At 50.8% G+C, this 12,041-nt stretch overlaps 1 protein-coding gene and 1 long non-coding RNA gene across 4 annotated transcripts in view; one reads left to right on the top strand and one right to left on the bottom strand.

The window, feature by feature from the left end:
• Positions 1–12,041, top strand: part of KIRREL3 (kirre like nephrin family adhesion molecule 3) — a 314,724-nt gene that overhangs the window by 277,893 nt on the left and 24,790 nt on the right. The window lies entirely within an intron of this gene.
• Positions 2,865–5,751, bottom strand: LOC106017130 (uncharacterized). The gene is made up of 3 exons (XR_001190376.5): positions 5,573–5,751; positions 5,182–5,449; positions 2,865–5,085 (listed from the first exon to the last, which is right to left on the bottom strand). It is a non-coding gene; the product is annotated as an uncharacterized lncRNA (long non-coding RNA).

Below are 12,041 nucleotides of genomic sequence, written 5' to 3'. Positions count from 1 at the left end.
AGCTGTCGCCGTTGTTCTGCCACCTGTGATGGCGGGTGAAATTAATGGAAAGCAACAGAAGTCAGGGCGACGTGAACCGACTCACAACCAGGCCTCCTCTTTGCTCACTTCAGATCTCTCTATTTGCCAATCTTCCCTTGGCTTTTGATGTCTGTTGTGTGTCTGTGGGGTGTTTTTTTGCTGTTATTATTTATCACTTGCAGTAAGAAAGAGAATCTTTAAAGTGGCAGAAGAAAATGGGAAAGTTTAATATTGCAAGAGGCAGAGTCCCTCAGCCTTTTGGGCTCCTCTGATGATGATTATTTTTGCAGTGAGATGGGGAACTGCTACAGGCAGGGCAATAATAAATACCTCACTCTGGCGCATTGATACAGTGCTCTCATCCCCAAGGCTAGCAGAGACCTTTGCAAATAACGTTATCTTTGCAGTCACGGGGGGGATGGGACGTTTCGAGCCACCCTGCAGCACCAGCTACAGAGCTGGGTTGCAGGGCAATACCTAGGCATGGGGGTGAGGGACGGACAGACAAGCATGGGCAGAAAGAGAGAGAGATCAAATATGCCATTTAAAAACGCACACGCCTCTCCATAATTGCATGGGGCATGGCAGAAGATCCAGGTGATGCTGCAGCAGAAGCAGAAGTCAGGAGGGGCCGTTTACTTAAGAGCCCCCCGAGGGATGCTCCACCAGCTCCTCTTCCCCACGCCCCAGCAGAAGCCAGGACCACATTCAGTGCAGTACAAGCAACCTCCACCTGCACACGCTGGGCTGAAACCAAAGGTGCCAGCTACCCAAAGGGGCACAGACCTTTCTGCAGCAGCAGCCTGGTGAACACCAGTGCCTGGGTTTCCATTTCCCATGCCCCAGCTTGTGACAAGAGGGCGGGCAGGGAGCGATGTTTGTTTGCTCGCCCAGCGGGCTCCGCGCTGCAGAAAGGACCTCCGTGTTTGGAAAACACTGCTTTATCTTTGAACCAACAGCACGCTGTCGCTCATCAAATATTAATCTGAACTCAACTGCTTCTTAAGAGCTTTTCTTTAAAGGCAGTGGGGCTTCAACACACCTGGTGGGAGGTGGTGTCCTGCCTTGCGCAAGGGAAAACAAAAAGACGTGCTGGCTGCGTTTGCAAAAGGGCAAGCAGGGAAAACATCCAGTTTCTGCAGCCCACCTCCAGCTCTATCTGGGATGCTGGGTGGGCATTTCCCACCAAGGCCTCAGGAGAGAATGCAAGGATGAAGAGTCTGAGCACCTCCAGCAGATCTGGACTGGTCCCTTCCTGCAGGGACACACACAGTGTCTTAATTCTGATTGCTCATTTAAAGAATGAGAACAAGTCTTGCAAACCCAGGCAAGCCTGCTCGTGAGCTCAGATGTTTGCCGTGCATTTTGCTGTGCAGCAGTTTGTAGCTGCTTGGGACACCCCATAGCCTGCATGTTTGCAGTCACCCCATTTTTGCGGGTCTCACTGGCATTCACTTTTTGCCTTGGGAGAAGTCAGCAGCTGCAGGGAGCAGGGGGAAGGCTTTGCAGCCAGAAATTGTTGCAGAGGGTGCCAATGCCAGGCGTGCAGGGCTGCTCTGCTGAGGTCAGGGCAGTCCAGTCCCCACTGCCTGCTGCTGGAGAGGTGCACAGGGAGCTGGCTGCTTGGAAGGAGGTCTGTCGTGTTACCGCTTGGGGGTCTGAGTGTTGTGCATTGTGCCTACCTGCAGGTCTGTGAGCATTTTAGCTTCTGGTCTTGGGGGAGAAAGGGGCAGGCCTGCTGGAGTTCGGGTAGATACGGAAGAATTATACCTGATATTGTTGAGCTCTGAGAAGAGGAGAAGACAAAGATACATGTACACACAAGCTGTACTTTGGCCAGCCTGTCTTACACTGTGTCTGCATTCCCACATTTTGTTTTAACAACCCCAGAGCAGAAGCTCAGCCTCCACAGGTCACTGCTGCTCCTGTCAGCTTGGGGCTTATCTCCTCAGTCCTTGGTCCTGCTGGGAAGGAGCAGCTTGCCAGGACTATTCACAAAGTGCTCCAGGCTGCCATGGAGAAGTCAAGTTCTCCAAGAACAGGAGCCCCTGTCCTGCTGGAAATCGCACCATCCCAGCCTGGAGGTTGCCTGAGATGCTTGAACCAGCTCGTTTGTGGCTTGGCATTGCTTGGCTGCACAGCCGAGAGCCAGTCCATGAGGGCACATGCTGCTGGGTGACACTGGGTGGCTGAGGAGCAAAGCCAGGAGCACATCAGGACTGGGAGAGCCTTATCAAAGGATGGGGGATTAGGGTCTTAAGGAAAAGAAAGACCCTAAGGAAAAGTCTTGGGAATGGTTTTCTGCTGCTAGGCTCAGTGAATAGAAGAAGAAATCACCCCAGGCACCAGGAACAGATCTCACTCCAGCTGGCTCTCCATCCTTTGTCCATCCTTTGTCCATGTGATTCTTCACATGGCCAGCTGGGCATCTGGGTGTGCGCAGCATCTCTGGTCCCAGGTGAAAGCCCAAGGGAAGGCAGATTTCAGTTCAGTGCTCCTCCATCACACCAAAGTTGTCGCTGCCTCTTCTATTTAGCTGCTGCAGAATGTGTTTGCAGATCCATAGGCTGTGAAGGCCAGAAGGGATTATTGGATCATGGAAAACTGATGCAAAGATTCGGGATGATGCATTTCATTGGCAGCTTCCGATGGAGACATGGCAAACAACCCAGTTAATGGGCACGCCTGGTGCTGCCTGCAGCCAAGCCGCAGGAGGGGCTGTGCTCCCTGTTCTGGCACTGGAAGACCTGACTATATTTTAATGTGGATTCAGGTGGCTTTGAAAAATGTCTCCTGGGAGTTGGAGTGCTTGCTGTTTCCTTACTTTCCACTGACCATCCATGAGGGGCCCAACACAAACATGAAATCCCCCCATACTCCGCCTTCCCCAGGGCTTCTTATTACTGGGACTACTGTATAACTGGCACCTGTTTTTGTCCCCCCCAGTTAAGGGAGATCTGCAATATTAAGCTCATATCAAATGACAGTCACATCTCTATTAATACTTGAAAGGGGCTTCCAAGGGCTCAAAACACACTGCAGAGCAGCCGGTGGTGGCAGGAAAGGTGTGAGCTGCACGGGCTCGCTGCCCTGCACCCATCGGGGCAGAAAGCATCCCAGAGCTGCCCTTTTGGGCCACTCGGGCTTTGCAGCCATTTCGTGGCATGCTAGGACTCTCTTCTCTCAGACCAGCTTGGGGAAACTGCTCGTTCACACCAGCACACAGGATTATCACCCCAAGCCCCTCGTTTTTGCAGCCTTCCTTCCCCCAGCTGCCATGCTCCCATCTGCTCCCTCCTCCTCCGAAGAGCACAGCCACCAGCGGTCCCCCGCAGGATGCTGCAAGCCACACGCTGTCCCTCGGCAGGGCTGTCACCTCTCCCGCTGCCTCCCGCAGCCACACATGGCAAGGGAGGGAGGAGAAGACAGCGTGGGGAAGGGGCCCTCAGGCATTTCACAGCAGCGACAGAGTAAATCTAATTTATAGACATAGGAAAATGCAGCTGAAGTGGGAGTTGAAATGAATGCAAAGCACACCGAGGTCTCAAGTTATCGGCACAGTAACATTTTTCCTGGCTATCTCTGTTTTCCTGCCCGGGTTTGTCTTTGTAGCTTCCTCCCAGACAACTGGACCTTTGCTCTGAAGTGAAAATGAAAGCTGGGGAAATAAAAAAGTAACGGGAAATGAATTCTTCAGATCTCCTCCATGATGCGTCAGCCCCATCTGCCAGCTCCCTCTGACATGGAGAGAGAGGCTTAAAAAAAAAAATAAAGTAAAATAAAAGGCACAAATCTTTCCGCTGCTGGGCTGCTGCAGGGACTCGGTGGTGGTGGTGACTCCAGGTGACACTGGGAATCGTGGAGCTTCCCTCTGCTCACACGGTGTGGGGACAGGGAGATTTGTCTTCCCCTTCCCTGCCTTGTCAGGGTAATGGGAACAAGTGTGTGGGAGACGCTCAGAGGCAGCTCAGACTAATGAGGAGAGAGCATAGAGGAGGGAGAATCTGATGGAAAGCAAAAAAAAAAAGGGGGGGAGGTGGGGGAGGAAAGAAAGTGCTTTGTACTTCTGAGCATCACTTCCTGATGCAGCGGTGATTAAAGGAACCAAATTAAATGAGTGATGAAGCAGCCAGCCCAAACTGCTGTTGGATGGAGCCTCAGTGATGGAGGGGGCTGGCAGAGGGGTGTTGCTGATGTGGTCTGGGTGCTTGCTGTGCTGGAGTGGAGAGGTTTGGGATGTGGGGTGAGCCATGGCTGTGACCATCCCAACCAGGACCACCAGCAGAACTGGACAGGACAGAGAAACACGATGGCTTTCCTGAAGTGAGGGAGAATGACATCAAGGAGGGGGAAAGAAACAAAAACCAGTTTGGTCCATTCCAGCTGAAAGGAGACATTCAGCAGCATGTGCAGAAGCTCCTCTGGCTGAGCACGTGGCAGGAGCAGGGCCGTAGCCTTTCACTGCACAGCGATGGATAAGATCAGGCCAGTGGGTCCTGGGCTGGTTGGTCCAGGAAACCCTAAGAGCCTCACAAGGCTTAAAGGGCAGTCACTTCTGATGGTGCCCTGCTCAAGGAGGTGTCCCAGGCATCTCATTTCCAGCACGCTTTGCACCCAGGTCTCTGGGCATTAGCAAAGCCCATATGTTTTTTTAGCAAGCCAAGCTGTGAACACTTCTAAGCATCCACATTGTTGGGGATGACCCCAGAGCTGTGTTCTCCCAGGCCCGTTGGTCTCCTCTCCTTCAAGACAGGCTGCTGGGAAGATGACTGGGAAGCGAGCATCGCTGGATGCGCCAGCCGCATCCTTGCAGGAGAGGTGGGAGCTCCTCAAGCCTAATTTAGCAGTCTTTAATCTGAGTTATTCCAAACCACACTTGCCACTTCCTTCATGTGTTCCCGCAGGATGATGGGCTGATTTCACAGAACGAAAAGCCTTAAGCAAATCTTGTCACACAAGAAAATTGATTTTTCAAAACTGACTTTTACAAGATTACTGGCATTTTTTTTCCCCTCATCTTTCTTCTATATCGTTCCCTTCCAGTCTCACGAGGTGGCTTCAGATCTAAGGAAATTAGAGATGCTGTGACTAAACTGAAAATGTAAAAATGGGGAGAAAAAAAAAAAAAAAAAGGACACCCAGCATTCAGCACCTCCTCACCTGCTGCCTCTGAAGGATATGGCCACGTGTGCTTGTACGCATGAAGTACCAGGGATGCCTTCCTGCCTGCCATAATCTCCATGTGGTGTCAGGCAGAGTCTGTCTAAGGGTTATGCCAGCATCCCACAGGGAACACCCCCGATGGGCATTCCTTGGCAATCCCCAGCTAGATCACAGCTTTTTTCTTTCTCTCCCTCAATCCCTCCGTTCCGTTTTCCCTTTCTGAAGGGTTTCCTCCCACTGCTCAATTCGGAGACATCTCAATGTGCTTTGTTAGGAGGAAAAAAAAAAAAAAAAGAGAGAGCGGACGAGTTGCCTTGAAGTCATTTCAGACAGCTTAAAATATGCTAAGCTTTTGTGTTTCTGCCATATAAATAATGAATCCTCTTACAGCTTCCGAGCTGGAAAATATGTTGATTTAAGAGGCCTTCAGCTCTGTTTGAGGTTTTTCTGCTTCCATGCAAGGGGTAGGAAACGTGGCACAGGTCAGGCAAGGCAGGGTGTGCTGAAAGCATCCCGGTCCTTCCAGGGATGGGGATGGGGCTTTGCTAAAGGTGCAGGTGTTTTGGTGACTGCATTTGGCATCAGTTGTTATTCATTAGGCTAATTCCCCAAGCAGCCTCATTAGAGGCTGCTGTTTCTGCTTAAATGAGCTGACAGGATACAAGATGCAGCCCAAGATTGGAGCTGAGGATGAGAAACCCCAGTGGATGCTGACATCCCAAAAATAGACCCAGTGGATTCCACTGGAAAGGGATTCTGATCTCACCCAGTGTCAGGCCATGGAGTAACCCTGCTAACTGCAGGTCCTGGAGTTATCCTTGGGTTTCTATTCCTCTGCAAATTCTCTGGAAGCTGTTGGTAAATATGAAAGCAAAGGAAGAACACGAGCTGTTGGCACTGGATTATAAGGCCATTTGTCTGTAAAGCATCATGCAACGCTTACTGCTTAGCTCCGCTTTGCTTTTGGAGTGTGTAATTAAGGACTTAATGGTTTTTGCTTTTTGAGGTTTCTTTTTTTTTTTTTTTTTTTTTTTTTTTTCTCTTTGAAATGTTTCTTGCAGCTTTACACAGAAGTCAGTAGGTAATCCTGGAGCTCTTACAGGTCAGTCTGTTTTATCAGTGTGCTGCCACATTGGATTACTTTCTCATGACTTGGAAGGTTCAGGTGAGCAGTGTTGGTACCAGGGTGCTCTAAGGAGACTCAAGAGGCATTGAGAAGAGTGACTTGGGAATAAGTTTGGAGGTGGATGGATGGAAAGTAGGGAAAATTTATAGTGGAAAAAATGAGCAGATATTTTGTTAAATTTGCAACTTTGTTTTACTTCTCTGCCTGTAAGTTGCCTATATTTTTGCATTAGTACAAAGGGAATGCATATCATTTATTATTCCTCCGTAGGAGCTGCCAGCTCCCCGGGTTCAGCCAGGGGGAGCCCATGTCAGATTACACAGAAATCACTGCAAGAAGATGCCCATGTAATTAGGAGACCCCATCCTCACCTGGGGCACACCTCCTAGCACACTCACCTCTGCTGGTGATCTTAACCCACACCATTGGATCTAGACACAGTTCAGCTCTGGCAGGGCTCTGGGGACCTGACAAGGAGCTGTGCCCTGCACCAACCTAAAGATATGTCAAAATTTAACATGAGCCCAATCAGTGGAGTGGCAACAGCAGCTGCTGTGGGGCTTTAGGGGGCTCAGCGACTTTGCTCAGAGCTGGGGCTGGAGAGCCAACAGGGGCTGGCAGACACCATGTGCCGTCGGGGGCCATTGCCTGGCTCCTGGACACCTCTGAGGCTGGTCACCCTCCTCCTGGGCTCGCCCTCATGTAAACCTGTCCCGAGGTCCTTTTTCTCTCAGTGCCAGCAAGAGTGAAACCTGGTGTGTGCTGCTGCAACCCTCTCACACTACAGAGATGAAACCACAAAGCCCTTGAAAACCTCCAAAAAATAAAGCTCAGGGAAAAGCCTTCAGAGGAGCTTTAGGGTTTGGTCACTTTGGAAAGCCCCAGCCACCCACCAGTACTCTGGCCGTGTTTGTATCCTATGCCCAGAAAGCAGGGGCCATTCCTGCCCACCCTATCGTCACATTTGCCCCAAAGCATGTGGATTAAGTACCTTCATCAGTCTGAAATATGGTCCTTTCCCTGACTCTGAGATGCCCCCAGCAGCAGATTTCTTACACTGATGAAGGGTTGGGGTTTTCTGTCTCCATTTATCACTGTTTTCTCCTGCAAGCCCCCAAGGAATTGCAAGAGAGCCTGGGTGAAGGTATGATGGGTGATGGTTTGAGGTGGAAAATAACAGGTACAGGACCATGGAGGTTTGAACAGCTTCACAGCAGAGCACCTTCACTCTGTGCTAAGCATGAGGATAAAGATGGCATCGATGTCAGGTGTCATTTTTCCATGTCTACCCAACATGTCTTTCCATGTCTTCCCCTCCATGATTTGTCCTCATCGCCAGGCTAAGCAAGTGTCTATTTTGACTGTTTTCTCACCAAAGTGAGTTGCAACATGTATGAGCTGTTCCAGTGACACAGGTTCCTCCCCCCTCCTCGCCCCAGTTCCTCTGCACCCCTGTGCCCCTGGGCCCTGGGGTCCTGAGGTGCTTCTGCCCATCTCCAGTCTGGTACCAAGATGCCCTCTGGAGACTGCCTCTGCTCAGCCCATCCACCAGCACCATGGGCTCTCTGCAGAGCTGAGCCCAACGTGCCCATCTGTAGGGGGGTTTGGAGGGGCCCCGTTTGGAGGATCACTGATTTTTCCCACCCTGGGATCCCGCTGACCACGAGGAGACAGACTGAAGCCATCTGATGAGCAATCAGGCTTATCGCCAGCTGGGCAGGAGGGGGAACACCAAAGCTGAGATTAGACAGGAAATCAAGACAGAGGTTTCTTCTGCACAGCAAGGTATTATTATTATCATCAAAACCCTGGAGTGTTGAAAAACAATCAGACCCTGGTAGCAGCAACCCCTGTATTGTAGGAGGCGCAATCAGACACCAAACATGTCCTTGTTTGGAATTGAAGCCTGACATCCTGAACTCCTGAAATTTGGGTAAAGGCAGCAATTTTTCTCGCTGTTTATTTGTTTCTGAAGAAGAGGGAGATTAGTAACATTGGCACCGAGCTCAGCTCAGCGTCAGGGCGCAGCAACGCCGCTGCTTGCAGCTCCAGCTGGGAAGTCTTCGGGGATGGAACCCAGGACAAGGAATTCCCGGGGCTGCCGCTAATGACTCCAGCAGCATTTCTGCAGCAAGCTCCGAAATAAGGGGAACTGCGCCTGCCAGCTGCTTAGTGAAACCTCAGAAGGAGACCTGTGGAGCCCTTTAGCAGAGGTGTTAATTACTAATTGCACCTGGGAGAAAATGGGCTCACCCAAGCATAGCAGGGAACCTGGTGCCGTAGAATAATATATCTACATCTATAACTGGCACGGTGATCTCCAGGGGTTGCAGGATGGGTTTTGTGCAAGCAGCCATACCTTTGGCTCCATGCTGGGCTGTTCCAAGTGCCACCAGGACTCCCCCGTCCTCTTCCTGTCACCAGGGCTTGGTCTGCTGCCTGGTAAATGGACCCGCACGTCGGCACAGGGAGAGCACGGCCAGTACACGGCTGAGTGGGACTCGGTCCCACACGTCTTCATTAGGAAGGGAGCAGGCAGGAGGAGGGGAATAACCCCATACATCACCGTTATGGAAATTTACTCTTAATAAAGAAATAATTTGTGTGATGCATCACGCCACAGTCATTTGGGGAGGGGGGGCAGCGTGATGCTGCTCAAGCCCTGCTGTTCACTCAGTCATTTCTCACGAGGCTGTCACTCACAGGAGATGCACCCATGGAAAAGCCTCCACCTCCACCACCCCATCACAGGTCCTTCCCCAGGGGCCTCCAGGGCTCTGGAGAGCTGCAGAAAGATGCAGGGCAATGCTCATGGGCAGCCATCAACCAGGGGGACAGCTCCTGTCTGAGGATGAGCAGGGACTGCCAAGTTACAGCCTAGCAATTGACGGCACTGCTGGTAATCAAACAACAAAACCCATTCTCCAAGCAATTTGTAGCAATTAATAGCCATTCGCAGGAATGAAATGTTAATTAATTCATTCCGTGAGCCATGCATTTATTTAAGGTATTTGTGGGTGTTCTCAGTACTTTTATTAAGCAATTAAAATGCATCCAAGAAAATATTTATCTATTTTAAGTCACTCTTAGTAAACACAATTTATATGGCAAGCAACAGGTGTTTTGTTTTGTTTTGTTTTTGCATTGTTAGTTAAAAATTACAACAGTCCTCCTGCCTGGGCTTCACCTGATGGGAGCAGCCCGTCTGCAGGGAGAGCTGCCCAGGGGCGAGTGCTGCTGGCGGCTGTGCTTGGAGGGCAGTGTTAAGCCAAATCCTCCCTGCAAGGATGCTCACAGCCTGCAGTAACAAGCGTGTGCTTGAGCCCTGCAGCCTCTCCAGGACTTCTCCTTGCAGCTCTGTGCTGCATCATTGCAACCTCTTGCTCCCCCAGCTGTCTGCAAGGCCAAGGTGTCACCTTGGATGCTGGCTGGGGCTTGGGGAGATCTTCTTGCACAAGGATGAGTTGAGTCCATGCTGGATTATGACTGGAAGTGGCATGTTGGAGAGGGACAGCTCACAGGGTGGAGGCTGCTGATGCTGCTTGCCAGGGTGGATGTGAAGGATGAGGGATGGAAGTGTTGCTGCATGGGTGTGGACGGCTGTAGACTGGCAGCAGGGGAATTGATGTGACGGCCGGCACAGTGCTGATGGAGGCGGCACTCTGGAAGGAGCAAATGCCATCCTGCCACAGCCAGGGCTCACTTCCCTGCAGCATCACTGGCCAGAGGGGTCAGGGAGCTGGCCAGGTCTCAGTGGCAGAGGAGGGCAGCAGGTAAAACACCAAGAAGACAGGCTTGCATGTTCACATCGGCAAAGCCTCACTTATCCAGGCAGCACTGAACCAGTATTGTTTCACTCGGGAGGGCTGCAACATGACAGGGCTACAAATTCCCCTAAACAGCTTGTTCACACATGCCATTCACTGAAGAATTACAAGTCCTTTCACTGCAGACAGGAATTTCTTTGCTACAGCGAGCTCGGCCAGATGAAGTGCTCGCTGGCGATGCTCCTCTACATACTGGCATGCCACAGGGCATGTAATGCTCTTATTTAGCTCATCACAGGTTCTGTGAGCCCAGCAGAAACACAGTCCTTGCTTCTGGCAGGGAATCGATGGAGCTGCTGGATAAAAGCCCCTTGGGAAGAAGCTTGGGCTCCCATCTTTCAGCCAGTTTCCTTCAGAAACCAGGGAGGTTGCTAAAGGCACGTTGGTCTATGGAAGCCACAGCAAAGCCACAGCATTGTTTGTGAGCTATCATGTCCCAAACTGGCTTTTCTATTTGCTTCCTTGCACTCCTAGATGGGAAGCAATCAATGGAATAAGAAAAATACAATTTCCCCGGAGAACATCTCCTTAGGAAAGTCCCCCCGCCTTATATTTAAATGTTAAAAGGACCCAGTAGGGCGTGTTTTTTTTTTTCTTTATTCCTTAACCACTGTGTTTTTATTGCTGCCCGTAATAACCCCTCTGAAACGTGGATTTAAATGTGGAGGAAAAGTAGCAGCAGAAATGACAGCTGAGTTAGTGGGTACATAATATGCGGAGAGTAAAGGAGGTAAATTTGTATAGCCTGGAACGGAGCCGTGGTGGCACATTTGGCAAACTGTAAATGCCTTTGAGGTAACACTGCAAATGGAGGAAGCTGTGCTGCCAGTGGTGGTGGGACAGGGGGCACCAGTCTGGATGCAATAAGGCTGGGAGATGTTGGGATGAGATTGTGAAGAGCTGAAGCAGGGGAGGGGGCCAGGGGAGTGGGCGAGGGTCTGGCCGAAATGCTCAGCCAAGCTGGACATCAAAGCAACATCCCAGCACGGCCACAAAGGGAGCAACCTACCTGCAACCAGAAGTTTCATGGCAGGTGAAGATCAAGCAAGAAAATCCCCTGCAAGGCTTTGAACCAGGCTCACCAGCACTGCTCATGCTTGATGAAGAGGTAGCAGAGGTGGAAATTGTAGGCTGCCTTCCCCAAATCAAAGCTGAGGACCGCTGCCCTCAAGGCTTAGCAAGCCCATGAGCTGTGCAAGGGGGTCGAGAGGAACAAAACTGACAGGGGGAAGCCGGGTTCCCCCCTGTGCATTCCCCGGGTGCGTTTGGGGGATGCGTGCTGGGAAGAAGGCAGCAAGCCAGTGCAGCAACCCCGAGTGGCTGGCTCCAGGCAGGACCTGAACACCCTCTGCATCTTCTTGGGTACATTTTATTTACATCCTGCTTATAAATAATTACTGAGAGGTTAATAGGTGAGCAAGGCATGTTATGGGCTTGTTAAAAACAGAAGTACCTTGCCTTCTGGCTGTCTGCAAGCACATCATGAGCAGCTTTACAGGAGGGTTATCAGCCATCGTTATTAAAAACCGATCTGACATTATAAAAGATCCATACCGCTTGTTCAGCCACATTGATTTAGCAGTACTAAGCCTTGGAAAACCGGTGCAAGAACCTTGATCTCTGCTGAAGCACGAAAAATTGCTGTTTGTGACACATCTCTGCGCTTGGGAAAGCCAGTTTTGCAGAAGCGATGGGTTTTAAACACACACATAAAGCATCAAGCAGGGTCGTTTCGTGTGTGTTTTCCTGGGCCACTGCAGAGGCTTGGGTTTCAGTCCCTCTGGAAGGAGAATGGCATGACCTGAAGGTGGTGGACTGTGCAGCCCTTTGGAGCAGCACCTGGAAGGTGTCGCTTGTGCTGTTTTGTGTTGGTTTTTTTTGATACAGGGAGATTCCCGCATCAA

Source organism: Anas platyrhynchos, chromosome 25 (genome assembly GCF_047663525.1).
Source record: "Anas platyrhynchos isolate ZD024472 breed Pekin duck chromosome 25, IASCAAS_PekinDuck_T2T, whole genome shotgun sequence".
NCBI classification, from domain to species: Eukaryota; Metazoa; Chordata; class Aves; order Anseriformes; family Anatidae; genus Anas; species Anas platyrhynchos.
Note: the sequence above shows the minus strand (reverse complement) of the source record. Positions and strands in the feature narration are given on the sequence as shown.